This window comes from Ursus americanus, chromosome 8, assembly GCF_024610735.1.
Source record: "Ursus americanus isolate L20-20 chromosome 8, mUrsAme1.1.p, whole genome shotgun sequence".
In the NCBI taxonomy this organism is placed as follows: domain Eukaryota; kingdom Metazoa; phylum Chordata; class Mammalia; order Carnivora; family Ursidae; genus Ursus; species Ursus americanus.
Window position 1 is genome coordinate 24063633 of NC_142134.1, and position 18697 is coordinate 24082329.

Sequence of the window (18697 nt, forward strand, 5' to 3'; positions counted from 1 at the left end):
AACTTGCCTTTTGGGTTTTTTTGTTGTTGTTGTTGTTTTGTTTTGTTTTCAAAGATTTTTTTAATTTATTTACTTGACAGAGCAACAGCCAGCCAGCGAGAGAGGAAACACAAGCAGGGGGAGTAGAAGAGGAAGAAGCAGGCTCCCAGCAGAGCAGGATTCTGGGATCACGCCCTGAGCCGAAGTCAGACACTTAACGACTGAGCCACCCAGGGGCCCCTGAACTTGCCTTTTGAAGGGCAACTCAGAAGAGGTTCCTCTATACTGTGAAAGTAACCTTTCCCCTCTGGGAGAGGCCAGAAATGGCAGTCCCACTGAGATATTTCCTCTCTACAGCATGTTTCCACAGTGATAGCTGAAAGCATTGACTAGACAGGATGCGATTGGCTGGTTCTATTAATTACTTGGAGCAGAGTCCCTGGTGTGGCATTCCTATCAATGTAGAGCAGGGAGAACCTAGGCAGGTCATAGCCTAGAGACACAGTAGCATGAAGACTATTGGCTTCAAATGTCACAACCAAATATGAAATACTCATCTGCTACTTTATCAAAGTCCAGGATCAATTGCCAGTAGGAAGATGTAGAAAGGAGTCAAAGTACCTGGAGCTCCATAGACAAAGATCCAAAAAGGGAAGGTAAGGAGGACCAAAATGAAGGGACTGGAGGGAAGGAAGGCCTAAGATCTAGATGTCAGAGGCCTAAGCACATGAGTTTGAGGAATAAGGACACTATCTAAAAGGTCAAGGTATAGATCAAAGTAGAACATTGATTTGCATATTTAATATCAATCTTTCCAGATTTGGTTTGCAATGGGGCAACAAGTATGGAAGGCAAGAAGATGCAGGGCGATAGTTTTTTAACTGTTTTGCCCCCCACCCCACCCACCCAGGGCACATTTGGTAAAGTCTACAGATATTTTAGGTTGTCAGCTGGGGACAGAGGGGAACTACTATCTAATGGGTAGAAGCCACGGATGCTTAGCATTCTGTAACAAACAGGACAGCCCCCTTCCCCAATTAATACCCAACATCAAATTTCAGTTTAAAGAAACTGATGTAAGTAGGTTGGGTTATCCAAATGGGTATTAAAGTAGTGCAAGATGACTGCAGAACCTTGGGTAAGAGAATTTATTTAGTTGTCTAAGTCTTCACTACATCTCCAGGCCTACCACATTAGCTATTAACAATGAAACACAGGAGTTTCATTAAGAAGGCTTAAAGTGTCTGAAAACACTAGGTTAAAGTGTGAACTTCAGAACCATTGTTGGTGAGCTTAACAGACTACTAAGCCCTCCTCCCAGCAGTGTTATGATGAGCTTAAGAACAAGCACTCACCAGCAGCATTTCATCAGCTTTACGTAGGTTAGCATCCTGAGGAATCTTAGTTGAAGTGTAGAGCTGACCAAAAATTGGAGTTCCTGAAGGCAGACTGAGTGACATAAGGAAGGGAAACAAATGACAGTAAGAGTGTAATACAGATGGCTGGAGTCATTTTCATATCTGTTATGGGTTAAGCCTAACACGTGAAACCTGGTCTAGTCAGTTGCTGCAAAGTTCCAGGGGAACTCTGGGGTCATGTTGTACTACTTAGCTACATTTTGGTGTTTAAAAGAACCTCTGAGATGACTTAAATGCCTTAAGGAGGAGATTAATAAAGGAGGAGATTAATAAAGTTCATCTTAGATATTTTACCAGACACAGCTATACGTACCTGCTCTGATTTCAGCCTTATCTCTCTCAGGTACCCTGGAGCTATATTTTTCACCTGAGGATCTGGATGGTTTCAACCCCCCAAGGCCTCCCAAGCTCCTGTGCAGTCTCAAGTTACTCCTGCCACTTCAGGAGGAAGCACCCTGCTACTATTTCCTCGGCAGCTGTTAAGATTCCATGTGATTAGCAGTTGAATATGGATATGGATATGGATATGTCACCCATGGAGAATGTGCCAGAGTAAGCACCAACCCAAAGACAGGTCTCCATGGCCTTAAGCCCATTGAAATTGAATGACATTTACATCCCTCGATCTGGTATAGAGGAATCCAGTACCTTGAGGTAGCCAATGCTGAAAAGTAACATCCTCAAAAAACTAATGGGACTTTCTTAAAAGTTTTCTTCATGAAAGGAAGCACCCCACAGTGGGTTCATCCTAAGAAAATTGTCCATGCTTAAAGAAGGGCCATGGTTTTAGAAGTATCCAGTAAGCTTACAGACCCATGGGAAAGCTGACATCCAAGCTGTAGTAAAAGGTGCCCTAGATGTGCCTTGATCTACCAAATCCAATGGTGCTAGAGGTATTTGTGATGCATAAAGATTCTTTAAGTCTCTGTGAAACCCTAACAAGCAAATTAGAACCCCTATGATTCTAGGGTAAGACCACATATTTTATGGCAGAGAATTATGCTCTACTTAAGATACAGATCATGACTACTATTAGGCCCTGATAGAGATTTAGTCCTAAAAATGAGATATCAAGTAATATCCCAATTGGAGCTACCTATCATAAGCTGGATTTTTTTTAAAGAAATCTGTTCAGGGATGCCTATAGCAGAAACCTATAAGCTAGTCATAATATTAGTACCCACTCTTGTAACCTATCTTTTGGGTCCAAAAAAATCAGTTTTTCCTACTTGAAATGTTCTATAATGAAGATTCAACTCTGCCCATGATACTCTTGCCTGAAGACCAGACGTCTTACCTTTTAGGTAACACTCCTGTCTTAAAACTTGCTCCCCTCTCCAACTTGATACTGGCAATTCCAAACTTGAGGTTCTCCATAATCTTTGCCTGTCTACATGAAAGACACCTTGTTCTCAACCTCTACCTTTTCACATAGAAAACAATACTTCTGTGAGACTTATTTTAGGACTCTTTTCTTGGCCCTACTCCCACGACAGGCTTCATGCTTTTTCTCTAGTATTAAGATGCTTTATTGTCATAACACTAAACTCATTCTACTACAGTTCTTTCCTTCCCTTAAGGTTGACTCAAAGACCAGATCAAGCATTATTCATGTTGGCCTTAGTTTTAATGCCCATAGAAGCAGGGGTTCTGGAGCCAAGAGCTCTGGATGTATAGCTAGGGGGACCAGACCAGTTGGGGGGGGCAATTGTTAATATAGCCACTTATCACATTAATATACACTGGAATATGGGGAATTTGAGAACTAGTAGGAGATCTGAGTTGACATGGGTATCTGGAGACCCAAATGATCATGACCTCGTGTTAAAGTACAGACATATGGGGGTCCAATAATAAGTGAAACTCTGGCTCAAGTTTGGCTGAGAAATAATGCAGTAGGCCTGGGGACCCTTCCAGAAGTTACTACCCATGTCTGAGTATATAATTGAGATTAACACACTTGGCATTTGGATCAAAACCCCTACATTAGATCCCTGGCAAGTGAAGTAAGAGCTATCACAGGATAACACAAATTTCAAGTTTCTGAAACTGGCCCGACCACAGCCAAAATGTTAAGTCGAAAATATTCCATGAGGGTTTCCAAGTTTAGTGCTATATTTAAGAATCAAGCAAAAAGTGCTGGTGGTTCTTCTGTCTCCATTTAATTCTATTTTCTGGCTCATAAATAAACTGGATACTAGAGAATGACCAGACTGCTTCAAGCTCAGTCAAGTATTAGCCCCAACTCTCAAATGGGTGAGTTTTCAAGGAGTACATCTGGTCATCTACTTTGTATGAGAGAAAGGGCCTGAGATGAGAATATACATAAACAAATGGGCCATGGCTTAGCTATCTGGTTAGCAGTCTAGAAAGAATATTGAAAATGAGAAACAAGGAGATATTGGTAGAGTAATACAGACGGACATATGGTTCTGGGGATGAACTGATTTTTATCCCACGTTAACACCCACCAGAAAGGATCCACTACAGGAGATGTACTGAATAACCAAGTAGATAGAATGACTGCCTCCTGATATTAGCCAGTCTTTCAATGACACGGATACATGAATCAAGTAGCCACAGAGGCAGAGAGAGGAGCTATACATAGGACCAACAACACACACTTGCTCTTACCAGAGCCAACCTAACTACCACACACTATGGATGTCCAACCTGTCCATCCAACATGGAGGCCCCAGATTGGCAGTATTACTTGAGGACTAAGTTGTTATTTTGGGGCAACTCTTAAGCACCTTCTATCCTAGGTCCAGAAGTTGCTTCTCCTGGTAAGATAGCTATTCCAAGCATGGGTTTTCCTGCTCAGCTTGCAAGACTTAACTTGCAACACTGTCCAGAGGGTTCACAGAATCTACACACAAAAAATTGCACATGTCATAGCTTAAGACCAGGGGGCTCAATTCAAAGCAAAGACCAAGATGGACCCACTACGGGGATCCACTGTTCACTTCACGTATTGTACCAACCAGAAGCTCCTGGCCTCAGTGTTAATATATTCTGCTGAAATTACCAGCTCCAAAGCAATACTTCATATAGATGGGGTACTGTCCTCTAATGAAGTAGTATATGCACAGAGTGGGAAAGGCCTATATGGTTCTGTGTCCCCAGTAAGATAACTACATAGGTCCTAGAACCAAAGGAGTGTACCATACCCACTATCTCCCAGTGACCCACTGGGGAACTTTGTGATTCTCATACCTGCAACTCTTGGCTCTGCAGGGTTAGAGATCATCAACTACAAAAGGTATGCAGTCTTCCCAAAGGACCCAGAATAGCTCTCATTGAATGAGCTGCCATGGTACTTTTGACTTTTTTTCCCCCAGGAACCAACCCACAAGAGAGAGTCACCATCTTAGCAAAAGTAATTGACTTTGATCATCAATGGGTGGTAATCTAGTGAGAAGATCTACAGAACTTAGGTGATCTAACTGGATACTTCACCATATGCCTTTGCCCAACTGTAACTGATAAATATAGGAACCCTGGTCTCAGAAGATAATGGTTTCTATGACAGTAGAAGCTTCAGGCATGAGGGATTCAGTCTCTGCCACACTGACTTGTAGAGGTGATAGCAGAGGGTAAGGAAAATTTAGAATGGCAAGTGGGGGATGGAGATAAGTGGCAATACAGCCTAGAAAGTAATTACGGGAGAAATGTAGTTCCCACTAATCTCTTTTGAGATTCATCTCAGGAAGAGGGGCCCATAGACAGCATGAAGGAGTTTCTCCCCAAATGAGTTTAGAGAAGTAGATCTGTATAGCAAAGTTTGGGCTGCTGCAGCCAAGGAACATGGCACTCAAATCTCCATTTAAGACAGAACCTGCTATAAACATTTGAATCCACCGACAGCTTCCAGCTGTAGTACTTCAGGATCAGCTACAGCATTCGAGCCTAGGACACACTCTTCCCAGAGAACAATTAACCAAAGGCTGAATATGGTGCAATATTAAGGCCTCACCATTTATACCAAATCCAAGATGGCTCTACTGGCCATCTTCACATTGGGATTCCACCCTAGGTTGGCAGAGACTAGACAGCAGAGCTGTACTGCAGTCTCAGGCCTTTCCTATTCTTCCCTTCCACTTTGTTCACAGGCATTACAGTAAAGCATGAAGATTTTCTCTGCCTGCTCCTATTTCATCTCCCCTGGCACAACTCCATCTGACATTACCTCTTACAACACAAATCCAAGTCTCTAAAACCTTAGAGAGGTACATTCCTCCAAATCCCTGATATAGACTCTGCAATTATGAATTTACTGCTGACAGACCAATTAAGAACTAAATATAGCATGGAAAAAAAGCTGTGAACACCATCTTCAGCTTGCAGTATGACACATGAAGCTGTCCAATACCCTAAGACCTTCTCATCAGACCAGACCCAACAGATAGCATAGCCTCTTCTCCCAGGAGATTAGACTTAGATATTGGTCTATTCTGGGAAGCCCAAGGTTTGTGCCCAAACCAGCCTATCTAGGAAGAAATATTTACCCAGAATATGTATGATAGAGCACATTACAAGATCCTGACAGACTCCAAAGCCTAAGAACATTAGACTCACTTCCATATACAGTAGGACCTGAGTTCCAGGTCTGTCTGACCCTACCTTTACATAACTACCTAGAGTAGTAGTATCCCCACTCCACCACCATGGAGGAGAGCCTGGTCCTGACACTATTGGTCCACACACTGTTGGAAGCTCCTGGGTGCCTTAAAAACCCTTATCCTGACCCCAACTCTTCTGCATACTGGTGTAGAGCCACGAATAGGAGATCAGCAACACTATGTAACTGATGTGCCTCTCTAGGCTACCTTGTCATGACACCACAGCAATTTAGATCCCAGGTTGCTGTTTGAGATGCCATAGTCACCTCACTTTCCCCAGGTGGTTCTGAACCTATTGGAAACTAGACTACAAGTCACAGAATCAGACTACCATTGTTAGTTACACCCAATCAGAACCAAGCTTGGAAGTCCCCCTGAACCAGGCTGAATGAACGAACCTTCTACCACAAAGAGATCTTGTTTGGTGGACAACTTTTCTACAAACTGAGGAGGGCAGACTGCACAAAGCTGAAGAGAAGGTTTCAGCTACATATGCCCCATGAGTTGCTCCCAGTCTCAACCCAATTCCTCTTCTTACCCCTTGGATAAAATTGAGTGAGGAGATAGGGACACAAACTAGAAAAGTCCCTAAATATTACAATGAGAACAGAAATTCAATTTCACAGAGACAAAAAAATTCTGGCTCTTGGGGTGGTTTTGTAAGATTTTATTTTTAAATAAGCTCTACACTCAACTTGGGGCTCAAACCTACAACCCTGAGATCAAGAGCCACCTGCTCCAGCAACTGAGCCAGCCAGGTGCCCCCAGAATTTTTTTTTTTTAAACCGCCTTCCAACTCTTGCCCAACTCTACTTCCCACTCCAAGGGACCTCTTCTAGGTATATCCCAATGGATACTGGGGAGGCAAAACTGACATTACCCACCCCCCCACAAAAGACGTTATGAACTGGAAACAGCCAGCCTTGTTAAGCGATAATCTCCAAAACAAGAAAAGCCCTAAACCTTTTTCCATACTTGCCAACTCCCTAACAAAGATTTTTACCCACTTTAAAAATTAACTGTAGGTGAGAACTTTATAGGTGTGCTATGTGCACCAAGACAGATTTCCTTTCTATTTTAAGTAGACTAGTTGTCAACCTGGACTTTTCCTTGAATTTGTCCTTTATTCGAGGAACCAATAGCTGCCTCTTATAAAACATTGCAAGAAAACAAAACTTGTATTTTTTCATGTGACCAGCGACTACTTCTAGGGTGCTCCAATGCTAGAAACCCTATTAGTCACACTATATACACCCAACTATTTCTTTTCCCTTGATATAAACCTAGTCAACATTGAGAGTCTTACACCTACAGTATAAATTTGGTCATCTCATGGCACTTAAAGATGCAAGTAGCCTTGTCAATCAGCACTGCAAGATGCATGGCCAAGTACATACAAACTAAGCTTCTCCCTGACCTTCCACTGCCTACTCCTTAATTCTACATGGTCTTTTGGCACCAAACCAGTGGACACTGCCTCAATCCTCCAACTCCCACACTTCTGGTGTTTCACTATTGCTCTTCCTAGTCCAGGAATCCCATCCTTTCTTTCCCCCTAAAAGCAAGGGGAAAATTTATTCAGATAACCCTCGGGTCCTTGCCTTTCAGGAGCTAAAGTAAGACAGATCTTTTGTTTCCCAGCCCTCTCTGGAGTTTTCAAGGCATAATATGAAGTTGTATGCAAAGGGCAGCAAGAGACCAAAGAAAGAGTCAGAACATTCCAGTTTGGTAGATAGTTTTAGTAAGCAAAGGGAACTGACAAGAGACTTATCTTGGGCAGCAACAAGATGAATGGATCCCCATACCCACTCACCAAATCTTGAAGGTTTATAGAGAGGCCTTAATAGGTACACTCAAATATACCATGTAGCTGTTCAACACCATATTATCTCAAGGCTAGGTCCTTGGAATAGCCTCTAGGAGCAGGAAAGCCAAGTGGAACCTACATTCTAAGGGCAGGGGAGGAGGGGAGGAGCCTCTAGGTCCAGCTCACAGGTAAACTGGCAATCATATTTTTTCTATGACCTTCCCCCAACAGGACCCCTTCCTTGTCCCTTCTCTAGCCCCAGTCTTGAACATAAGGCAATTCTTCACCAGGAGGACTTAGGGAACTTTGCCCAGCTTAGTTTCAGTTGTCAATTTTGATATTGATAATTGTGTGCAGTTTTTTGAAACTTCAGTGTTGAAACCAATCTTCAAGTGATAATTTAGAGAAAACCCAATATAGGAAAGAGATATAGTCATAGCTGTTCTTGTACAAGCAGGCATGTGGAAGGCCCCTGAGCCCATGTCTGGGCATGCCTCTCAGTCACAACTCCTACTCGCCATTTGATCAAAGATCTTTGAGCAAGGTAGAATCACTAAGACCTGATTCCATATTATGTTGAAGTGGTACAAGGTCAAAACAGTTCTATTATGTTTACATTACCTTCTTTCCCTGACCAATCTCACCAAGAGAAACCCTCTATCAGTCCTATTTTGAGTAGTTGAGAATTCCACCCCTATCCTTTTTCTGCAAATCAAAGTCAACCTCAGAAGAAGCAAACTACCTAGGTCAGAACTGATTCAGTGTAGACTTCATTGGTGGAACAAGATGTACCAGGATTGGTCAAGACATGGACACTACACAGGGAAGTTTGCCTCAGGGACAGGAATTATTCCTTGGTAGATTGTGTAGTACACATTGCCACAGTCCAGGAAGACTTGATCTAAGCAGAGATCCAGTTCTTGGGACTGGAGTTTAACATGGGAACTTAGAAAATGGAAAGAACAATTAATCAGTCACTAAAGTTTGTTGAGATTAACATGGACCAATAAGAGATCTGACTTAATGGTAAATGACCACTGCTGGTCTAGTACACCATAAGAAGAATTGGCTCTAGAGCCTGAGTTAGAGCTAAGGGGCTTTACCTGTGAAGATGGGATGCTCTAGACATTAAGCCAAGTCATCTTTCCTACCTTTTGCCTGCCCACTAGCAATTATGTTTAAGAATGACCAACTTCCAAGTTTTCCTGATGTGCAGAATATAGTATGAAATACTTTTTTTCTAGCAAGCTCTATTTTCAGGGACGTTTTCTCCAAACTGAACAGTCAGTACCCATGGGCAGAGCTTCCTAGCTGGTGAGTCATAGCATAGTGGATTATACTGATGGGAGATTTATATCATATTCCTATTTCTCAGAAGAGCTGGGACCTTCAGCCATGAGAAGCTTCACCTAACTTTCCAAATCCCTTCAAGTATGGGTGTCCTACAAGTATTTTCCATGTAAGCCATAACTGAAAGTGATTGGGAAGAGTAATGCCTTACTACCCTGTTATGGGACTTCGTGTTCCAGTTTCGTAAGCTGTAAAAACCCCGTTCTGTGCAGGCTCTGGATTTTATACCCTTGATTTCCATTCCCCTTATTGTCAAAGAATCTCAGTTTGGACAGCTATAAATGTGGACTGTCCTGTATCAGGCCAAAAGAGGACTGTCTCAACTTTAGGAATGACCATCTTCTTCATCCTATGCAAACACCCTCCATATACTTCATTTAACCCTAAAAACCCTAGAATGTATGTCTAACCAGAAAACTGAAGATTGATGGGGGTAGCTGATTTGCCAAGAGGTTACACAGCCAGAAGATGGAAGATCTAGAACTCCAGCTCATGCCAGAGTGCCAAGTCTGTTCTAATCACTAGATAATATCACCTTGCTGCAAGACCTCAGACTATTCCATGGAAAAGCATTTCCAGGATTCCTATATAGGATGAATTTAGCAAGTGATAGCCTGGTTTATAGGAAGTGTACTCACGGTTTGAAACCATGTTTACATTTCAAGCCATATTAAGAACCAACAGCATTGCTTAGAAACAGGGCAGACTGGGAGATCATGAGATGGAGAGGAGGTGGCTAGAGCTCTTCAAGGCACCCTTTGGCATAGTCATTTAGGGGAATTCGCAGGCATGGCATCCCAACTGTAGCTATCTAGGATTTAGCCACTTTTGAATCTTCATACTGAAATCTTGGCAACTTCAATTCTCCAACAATTTTAAGGTCCATCTCAAATTTTAGTTGTCGGCAAGATTCCAAGAGCTATGTTTAATAGTTAATGTCACTTATTCAACAACCTACCTTCTCCCAAGGTTGTTTTGAGATAATCTTAACTGACAGAAGGATCTAAGTGGATGAGCATATAAGGGGCCCAACCACATTCTCCCTTGTCTCCAAACTGTACCAACAGCTTCTAAAAGCTCCCAAACATCAAAATGAGTATGCAGTTACAGGTAAAACAAGTTAGACTTCTGAAAGAAGTCATTAGACATTACATAATTTGATGGGAAAAAAAATCAAGTAGGGGTTCTTGATATTGCAAACCTGCTAAGTCTTCAAGTACTTTTTGAATTAGAACATCTCAAACTTTGTTTTCTGTCAAGAGATCCAGGCACAGGAAATTCAGATCTGAAATCCCTTTGTCTGGCAGAACGATATCCATAGCTTTACAGGATAAAGTTGTAACTGGCTAGCAATGACAGACTGAAGGGGAATTAACTTAGCCAAAAATAAATGAAGTAATGCTGCATTTTATCTCCTGAGCCTGCTGTGATGGCTTCAAAGACTTCCAATTCTTATCAACTTAATTCTAAATGAGTCCCCCTAAAGTTATTAAAACATGGTTGTTCATGCCCTTTTGAGTAGCATTGTCATCAATCCAACCTCAGTTCAAGAAGTAAACTCACGTGTCACACTAAAAACCTGAGCACCTGAAGTACTGATGCAAGTATTCATTCTGCATAACATTTAGTGCAATAAGTTGTATTTCACTTTAACTCAATGTTTATATATTTTACAATTCTTTTAGTTCTTATTTAAAAAGCGACTAAGTAAACAATATTCAAGCACTTTAAGTGTTTACAATGTGAAGAGTTTACTCCATTTAAGTATATTTTTGTTAAACAGCAAGTACTATTAACTCACTTAATCTTCACAATAGCCTTAAGAGATAGGTACTATTTACAGATGAGGAAATTGAGGCACCAACAAGTGAACTAACTTGCTCAGATTATGTACTAGTAGTTGGCAGAGAATAGTTGGTCAAGATTCAAACCAGGCAGTTTAAATCCAGAGTCCAGACCCCTAACCTATGGACTATGGTGCATCTCCGAATGTAGAACAGAACACCGATCTGCACATGATGCACTCCATAGGTGTGAACTATTGGCATAGCACCTTACGTGTGTCAACTAGACTGGGCTAAGGAAAGCCTAAGGAGTTGGTAAAATATTTGGGGGGGGGGGTGTCATTGAGGACCTGAACGAAATGGCAGAGGAAGGAGAATTCTGAGTCACTTTTTTTTTTTCCCTTAAGATAGAAAGTGCATGCACACATGTGAGTTGGGGTGGGGAGAGGGTGGGCAGAGGGAGAGAACCTCAAGCAGGCTCCATAGTCAGCATGAGGCCGCCGCAGGGCTCCATCTCACCACCCCGAGATTATGACCTGAGTCAAAATTGAGTCAGCCACTTAGCTGACTGAGCCACCTAGGCACCCGAGTCAATTACTTTAAAAGGGTCAGTATGAAGTTTTTATTTCTTCCCCTTTTAAGGTTTCAAAATATAATTCTACATCTATCAGGCCTATTAGAGATTGTAAAATACAGTGAAAATAACCAGGAAACCAAAGTGTTGGCCCATGACGGATTAGAAACAAACTGATCTGACCTCTGATTGTGCATCTCAGACTGTCTGGGACACCTCAGCTTATAACTTCTTTGATAAGTTATTACTGCCAGAAAGTTACCCATTTTACTCCTGCCATCCCATTAGGCGAGGTTCAAAAGCTTCCACCTAAAAATCAGAGGATAGGTGTTGGAAAAAGTCTTTTCCCTTGATAATATCGGAAGCCAGCATTCAGGGCCCCCATAAGTCTAAAACTTCCAGCTCTACCCATTCTCAAATTTCAGCAAATAAAGACAAAGCAACTAGCCTTTACAGGGATAAATGGAGGAATGGTGTTTATAAATACTGACACCTTGGGGCGCCTGGGTGGCACAGCGGTTAAGCGTCTGCCTTCGGCTCAGGGCGTGATCCCAGCATTATGGGATCGAGCCCCACATCAGGCTCCTCCGCTATGAGCCTGCTTCTTCCTCTTCCACTCCCCCTGCTTGTGTTCCCTCTCTCGCTGGCTGTCTCTATCTCTGTCGAATAAATAAATAAAATCTTTTTTAAAAAAAATACTAACACCAACTCTAAAAAGCATTACCCTGGGATAAGAGACCCAGATCAGGAAAAGTATGGTGACTAACATAATAAAAAATTATTTTTAAAAAAGGGGGGGTAGAAAAAAGGGAAAGAAAGAGAAGCCCAAACAATGAAGACTATGGCAGATATGTATCAAAGCAAATGCCACAGGGAGCAAACCAATGGAGTCTAACCCCATGCCCTCATGTTTGTGGAGCCTTGGTCCATTCAACATACAGGGTCTTATTTAAGCGTACAGGGCACAACCACTAGTTAGAGCTTTTAACACAGCTACCAACAGGGGGCACTTAACCATAGAAAAAAGAGCTTGACTAAGTTGTGAAACCATGACCGCTTCTGCTAACTTTCCTGAAAAATTTGGGGTTACAAGTATGGACACTGCCACCTTAAAGAGGGAATGCTTTACCACAGGGGCAGAGAGAGATAGTGAAACACTTTAGCTGGTGTCTACTATAAGACACTTGTTCTCAATTTCATACAGTCTTCCAGAGAACAGGTGAGCCACGGCTATCTGCTGACCTGGTTACAAACAGTCACCAAAGCCCTCCTAGGACAAGTTATTCAACATAGTTGTGGAACTCTGTCATGTTCATGGAAGCCTAATATTTCTTGAACCATTTGAGAGTTTCTCACATTGAATCTTGCCACCCCAAGGGCTCCCTCCTAGTGTCCCTGCTGCTTAGGGACAGACCCAGGACTTAGCCTCCAACAATCAGATACCAGAGATTCAGAAAGGAGAGGGAAGTCAGTGGGTGGAACCCATCTTAGAATATGGTAACTTACTCAGGTGAGTTTAACGTGCAAGAATTGGTGAGAATAAAGACCAACACACCAATTTCAATTCCTGTGGCACATTGATTTGTGGTTATTAATACCATGTTTTACCAACTTGTTTATAAGCTCTGAAGGCAATGGGAAGTTTCTGTTACAGGAATTAAGCAAAAGTTACCTGGAGTTTTTTGGGGGTTGGGGCAGGGGGCAGGAGAGGTTACAAGGGGAGTCTAAGCTTAAGATTGCCTCGTAACTCTCACTTGTCTTTCTTCCTTCTCCCCTCTCCGTCCTTCTGTGTTGTTCAGCAGTTGGGAGAATCCAAACTCAGTGATAAGTTTAGAGGCATAAATCCATTAAGAATTCATCCAAGCTCTGCCTTCGCAGTGTTAGGAAAAAGTAGACCCTTAGATTCATGCAGGATTAAGGTTTAGCAGAAAGGCGTGACAAATAGAGCCTTCAGGATTATTACTTGGGAAAAAGACAAGTTAACAAGGAGATAAAAGCAGCAGCTGGAATCTTGAGATAAAGCAAAGGGGTCAGGGAGGTCTGGAGGTCCCCATGAAGATGCGCAACAGTCTTAATAGGACTAAAGCATGCAGAGTTGAGCAGCCAAATAGAACACAAGGTGAGTAGAATAACTATGTTAGTTGTTTGGGAAAACAAGAGTTAACCACTCATTCAAGAGAGAATAGAAGCAATGGACAGCAAGGGGAGTCAGGGGCTGAGGGAAGCATTTCCACAACCATCCTATCACCTCTGCATGTAACAGAACTAATATCTGGTTTTGGACTAGACATAGGGTTGAAAGACATAGGGTTCAAATCCCAGTACCTCTGAGCATCACCTATAAAAGTTATTAACTACCTAGGACTGAGTAATTGAGATTCACTTAACTGGTAGTGGGCCGGTACCTGCACGTGTTCTCCGGTAAGTCAGAAGTAGAAACTGACTGTTGTATTACCTCAGAGGAAGATTTCTACATCAGTTCTAGTTTATCATGTGACAGGTACCGGTTGCTTCATGGAATCAGACAGTCTTAATTCTATGGATAGTAAACTCTAGATCGATTTAAGTGCAGACATGTATCAAGCAGCAGCCCTTGAATGACTTTAGTTTATTAAGACAACCCAGAAAGATCTATTAAAGTCACAAAAGTAGGAAAAGACAGCAAGAAAGGTTCCAAGTGTTTGACAGATTCATACCACATTTTTATGTCTATTTGGTCATTTAGTCTGAAGCAAACGTGTAGATGACTAAGCTCATGACATCGAATCAGTCAACTCCCCACAACAAAAGCTTCCGTTCACATAATGGTAGATGCCCTGTGTTACCCATGGTTGAGGTTTGAGTCAATGTACCCAGGGACCAGGTGAGCAGATAAGACATACAGGAAGTGACTATTCCCTCAGGAGGTCTAGCTTCCTGCTGAGCAAGGTAGGAACGACATCCACTTGATTAGGTATAGTTTTGGCTTAGAGATTGCTTGTTATTTGTATGCTACCTAACGCTTAACTACAGCATGAAGCGTTTGAGGAAATGTTTGTTCTATCGGTACATTATAGCAAGTCATTGTAAGGGCAGCTCAACTGTATACATCAAAACAACCCAAAATGAACAATTTCCTAGGTAAAGAAATTGAAAAACTTCTTGACCTCAAATTTTTTTTTCTTCTATGAAATGAAGCCATTCTGAACCAAAATATGTATTCAGAATAGTATAAAGTCTTAGCTGCTGTTGCTATTATTCCTCGTCCATATCTACACAAGTTTTATAGAGCTAGCCATGAGCTGATCTACTGTTCACATGACAATGACCAGGTTCTACGTATTTGAGCAATAAGAATTTATAGACTGAAATTCTTGTTAACCTAAGGAAAAAGGGGGAACCAGAGCTATCGATATCCACTAGAGTTTAAAGCAAATGGTAAAATGGATTGAGGATAAGGAATAGAATGAACATAAGAGGTAGGCCAAAGGTGGTATAAAGTCAGGCAAGAGCATAACTAGTAGGGAGACATAAGAATGTAACCAGGAAAAATATCAAAGAACCCATAAAAAAGGGGCCCTGGACCATGGATCCAGGGTGTTTTACAGATCTGCTTTAAATGGACCACAAAAGCAGGGTAACTTCCATTTATGGGTCACACACAACCTAGTAGGAAGTAGTGAACAGAAGGTGCATTCAATGAAGAATTCACTATGATGTATACTGAAGACACAAACCTGGCTTCCTCAGTCTGAATCTGGTGTTTTAAATAACACCTGTGCTGCCTAGATGGAAGTTCCCATGGCATTTAGTCATATCAAGTTCATCTAGCGATCGGATAAATCTTCCTCACCCCTGAAGAGGTAGAGGAACCTTTGAAGTAAGCATTCTAAAACACACCCAATTCCAGCAAATGAGAATGGGTGGAGAACAGGAAAGCAGGCAACAGGTAGCACTTTAGAAGGGGAGTTTGGAAGTTTCCTAAACCCGCGGATCTGCTAATTCCCATTGTTAGTAATAGGGACGTGCCAACTACCAACCAAGTTGCAAAGATTCAGGCAGTTCATCTAGCACCTGATCGTAAGGGAAAACCAACCCTGTAAAATACAATTCCAAGCTTTCGGGTTTATAAACTTGAAGGGGAAAAACCCTGTGAATCACGGTTATAATACAAAGTATCTATTTGAGGAAACTTTGTTACAAGATTAGCCATTTACACCTATCCTGTAGATTCTTTGGAAAGGGAAAAACTGCCTGGACCTCATCTGTTAGTATTACCTAAAGCTATCTTGTTATTTGACAACTGGCAGTAGAACAGGTTAAGTTTCCTGCAGCCTATTAAGTGTTGAGTCAAGTCAAATACTAGTCAGTTTTCCCCATGCCTATGGCCTTTGTCTATTGTGTTTAGCCATTTACATCAATACTGGTTCTGTTTCAATAGTCAAGGGCAGTTACATAAGAGTAAATGTCTAAGAACTGCCTTCACCCTAAGTCAGATCTGTGGCCAGTCTCTTGGATTTGGTCTTTCAGAGTAATCCTGTTACATTAGCTCAAGACTGTGATTAGCATTTGCAGACTTCTCCTAGACAAATGTTTACTGCTGGAATAGTGGCCAAGCTTAGCTTGGGAAAAGTACTGAATACTGTCTTAAGACTGGGGAGAAGGGACCACTGTTATCTCATTCTAGGAAATCTGACCTTGTCTAAGTAGTTCAAAAGTACAAAGCAAGTGCTGTCTATAGAGAATAACTACCAGCAAAAGCAGGTTAAGGTAACTTGACAAGGTTTTTCAGGTAAAAATTTTTCCAGTTTCTACATGAAGGATAAGTTGTCTCCCCAAAGCCTAACTTCTAGTAGCCCACTAGGTGAAAGGAAACCACTCTGGCAGCACTACTGGCTCCTACTTACAAGTTGGCCCAGCCTATTCTATAAGCTAACTGGGTTAAGAACTCAAAATGTCTTAAGAGTTGTACATAATTTATTGTGCATAATTTAAAAGCCGAGCCAAAGCCACAGACCGTACTTGAGATGCTTACCTTACTACCAAGAAATCCAGAGCTGCAGCCGTGAGGACAAAGCACCTGAGCTTCCAGGTCAAATAGGATTATCAACATGTGACGAGGTAAATGGAATTCCAGCTTCTTCAGTTGTAATGGGGCAGCAAGCTTAAGGTAGAATTCTTAAGTAGGAAATATTTTCAAAAATATTTGGAAACCAAGTCAGTGAGATTAGTAATAGTACCAAGTGTTAAGTTACTTCAAACATTTCAGTATGTACAAATCATGTTTTATAGCATAGCTACCAGCTTAGTGATGCTACCCCCTAGCTACGATTTAACAAGAGCTAGTACCTCTAGATAAACTTCTCCAACGACCCGATTAGGCCTCTGAAGATCTGTTGCAGCCCAAGGGTGGCTGGGTGGTCTGCGCACAAGATGTGACAAGGCATATATCTGCATGCTAGCCGCCAACCTGAGGTCTAAGTTTCAGAGTAGCCTAAGATCTAGAAATGCCACAAGCATCCCCCTCCTCCCCACAACGCTGGGAAGCTCTGAAGAATCAGGCAGATGTGCACATGCCCGCTCAGCCACCTCATGGATCTCAAGAGTGGCCACCGGGACGATCAACACCCACATTGACATTGTTCTCAGGCTCGCATTCCTCAGCTTTGGTGCTGCTGGTGGCTAGCATCACTAACGGACTTGAGGTCTTAGCAGGCAGATGGCTTTTGTCAATTACGAAGTATTTTTTTAGCACACAGTAGAGATACGGACTCTGCTTCTCTTCTACAGCTGCTCAGATAGCTCAGAGCTTTGCACTGTGTACCATTTGAAATGGTAGGCTCTAGAACAGGAAACTCCAATGGCTCCTGTTTTAGCCCTCGATGACGGAGCATGATGACCTCAAAATCCACTTTGTTGACTTACATCTACCATCACCACCATCCCCACAATAGCAAGACCTCCCCAAGAGCCCCCTGTTATTTCTAGGCCTCAGAGAGGCTCATGAAAAAGTTCGTTCCAGTTCTGTTCTGGCCTTATTTATGTCAACTGCCCAAAAGCTCCTGAAGGAAGGGTTACTGGCTTAATGACTTCCTACCTTCTAGATGTGCCAAGGGGACCTCCGTTCTCTTCATTTCACCATGTGAGAACAAAACTATGGTTCTTAAGTGAGGCTGCTGCCTTGCTTCCATACCACATCGGACACCTTGACCCCACAGCTGCCCAACTGGGACCTAGGGCTCAGCATCACCGCAGCTTTCTGACACAGGTCTATGGAAGAGACACTTTCTCTCCCGTCCCAACAGCTTCCCCTTGGCAGATGCTTGCATTCTTGGAGGCATCTACACCTGGGTGGAAACTAGCCCAGTAGTACTAAATTCCAATCCAAGCTCAATCAGTTTACTTCAAAAGTGTTTAGTTGTGTTACAAGGATTCTGCCCTACTCTCCGGAAAACTTGATTCAGTTTGATATCCATTTACATTGGTCCTTATACAGGCACATCACCTCCAGTCTTTAACCCATCTATTGGGTTAAGGTATACTTCAGTTGGCTTATGAGCCGTTTCGGTAACAGCCCACCACTGAAGAGCACTCAGCCTAACTGGAGTGTAATTCAACACAGTACAAGGCAGTTTCTCCCACAGCGAAGAAACTCTGGTATGTATTCTGGAGGCCAGGGATTGTGGTGAAGAGTGGAGGCTCTGGTAAGTCAGATATTAAATGCTTAAGTACTTGATCTCTTTAGGATACCACTAACTCTAATTAGAAAATACTCAAAAAAGGTAAGAACTACATGTGGTATTTTTCCAGTATCCTATACTTAGAGTAGCTATGAGTTACTAAACTAAGCTTTAGACTGCGTGCTTTGGGTACACATGGCATTGAAGATTCCAGGACAAAGTTTGCCAGCAATAATCGAATAAAGTGCTTGCTAGGGGTGTGGAAGATGGCCATATTGCTGATGTAGGATGGTATTAAACACAAAGGCAATCATTCTGACAAAGTCCAAGTAAACAGTTTAAATGGTTCCAGGTGTTCTGATTCCTGGGCATTTCCCCTTTGAAATGTTTACAGTCACCTGACAGCAATACTGAAACTGCATTCTACACAGGTCAGCTTAGACCAGCACCTCTCTGAAACAGAGAAGTTGAAGAGGGATAGTAGACATCCCCACACACACAGTT

At 42.2% G+C, this 18697-nt stretch overlaps 1 long non-coding RNA gene across 1 annotated transcript in view; it reads right to left on the reverse strand.

Annotated features, from left to right (window-relative positions):
- The window catches only part of LOC148109532 (uncharacterized), a 69097-nt gene extending 52415 nt beyond the window's left edge, over positions 1 to 16682 (reverse strand). Inside the window, exons 1-2 of the long non-coding RNA XR_015725397.1 lie at positions 16549 to 16682; positions 1335 to 1428 (exon numbers count right to left, since the gene is read on the reverse strand). This is a non-coding gene — a long non-coding RNA (uncharacterized LOC148109532). The remainder of the gene's footprint in view (positions 1 to 1334; positions 1429 to 16548) is intronic.
- Positions 16683 to 18697: the final 2015 nt, after the last annotated feature.